Source organism: Galeopterus variegatus, unplaced genomic scaffold, assembly GCF_000696425.1.
Source record: "Galeopterus variegatus unplaced genomic scaffold, G_variegatus-3.0.2 Scaffold231, whole genome shotgun sequence".
Classification (NCBI taxonomy): domain Eukaryota; kingdom Metazoa; phylum Chordata; class Mammalia; order Dermoptera; family Cynocephalidae; genus Galeopterus; species Galeopterus variegatus.
The window spans coordinates 620,745-622,730 of record NW_007726342.1 but is presented as its reverse complement, the minus strand read 5'-3'; positions in this window follow the sequence as shown (position 1 = coordinate 622,730).

The window sequence follows — 1,986 nt, the reverse complement described above, 5'->3', positions numbered from 1 at the left end:
CCCTCGGTGGGAGCGCCGCCACGCTCCCAAGCGGTGCACTGTAGCAGTGCGCCACCGGGCCGGCCCGTGGTTAACTTTTTCTATTCCTACTCATATAATTCCTTTTAATATTAGGAATTCAGAGCAAATGCTCCTTTCTTAGTCCTCATAACATTCTCTTTTTTAGGAAGTGGGGAAAATGTCAACTTAATTTTACAGAAAAAAATCCCAAAAGCTGAATTCCAGAGAGTCAATGAAGAGTGGTATGGGATTGACTCCAGTTTTATATTTTTTATTTATTCTACAGGCATTTTTAAAAGTCTCTGTCATATGCCTAACACTGTGCCTTGAGAGTTACTTTTTTGGAAGACACGATTCCTCACTAAGAAAATCTACTTTGTATTTTACAAGTTTTTCCATCATCTGCAAAAGTGGAGGTATACCCTCAGCCAGTATCTAAGAATATAGCGTAGTTTGCATAATGATTACCAAACTTAAAACTGTAAATGCCATATGCACTTTCGTCAGTGTATCAGGCAAATACAGCACAGACATTTCCTCCGTGGATCAGCTTAAAATTTTCCCTTCTTTCCAGATCCTACATATAGTTGTTTTCTAGAGAAAAATAGAGATGGTTTCAGTACTTGTCCCTATTTGTTTATCATCAGAACTCAGTATCAAGTAAGTGCAGTCTGCCTTATAAGAAAACCAAAATTTCATGATTTATAACTCTTAAGAATGATATTTCTTGTTGTGACTTTCTGATATCCCATCTATAAAGTGGGTATAAACAATACCTCCCTCACAGGGGTGTTGTATTTGTATTAAAATTGTGCTAAGGGGCCACCCAAGCTGCGCACTATAGCAGTGCGCCACCGGGCCGGCCCCCCATGAAAGTTTTTTTATACAGACAAATTCTTGATGTTGTAACTCAAATCCTTAATAAGTACTAACTTTTTATAGTAATTGAGGTAAAAGATAGTTCATGTGAAGAGTTTTCATAATGTAATTTGTATCTTTGTATGTTTTAAACTAAATGTAGGTTTTTAGAATTTTATTATGATTAATTTTTAAATTCTTACGAATGAAATCTGTAACTGATTATTTTCTGCTGTACTTCTGTGTTTTTATGGTTGGACTTTTGAAAATCGGTGAGATTACATACTCCCAGGACTGGATGCCTTAAATTCAAGGAGTCACACAGTGATTTTTGTCTTCAAGACCTGGAAGAATCCATTGTGCTTCAGTGTGTATCTGTGCCCCACTCGACTACTTAGTAGATATTGCTCCAGTGCAGTTGACATCAGCTGTTACCAGCTTCTCTATTTGTGCCAAATAAAGTCATTTAGTCAAAATAGGTCAAATATACACTTAAAATACTTTAAAAGAAACATGGATTACAAAAACTTGTACAATAAAAAAGGCCCACTGAAGAAATCTTCAAAGTACAAGTAACACAGCAAATACAGGAGACCGATGTCAATAATGCATTGTATGAAAAGACCCTCATATCTAATGTACTGGGAATTTGCTTCAGAAGCATTCGTTAAGAAAGTTTTGTACCTTCTAATTGGAATGGGAACAATATACTTCATGTATTTTATCAAGACAAATAAATTAATGTGACTTAGTCATAAACAAAACCTTTTATTAGCTCAGCTTATAGAATGTGTTCTTATTTTACAGCAGAGTCTACCAAATATTGTATTTCTAGTGTGGAGGTAAGTAGTCTCTCTGCTGAGTAACATTTTGGAGGTTACTCTGGATTGACTGTCCCGTCTAAACTCACTGAAGCTTAAGTTGTGTCTCCCAGAGTTCCAGGTACTGAAAACTTGCACCCCACTGTGACAATGTTGAAAGGGTGGGAAATCCTATTATGGTAATCGAAAGGTGGGGACTTACAGAGGTGGTTAGACTCCAGGACCTTGCCATAGTGAATGGATTAATAATGGCGGTCACAGGCGTACTTTTTTTTTTTTTTTTTTTTTTTTTTTTTTTTTTTTTTTT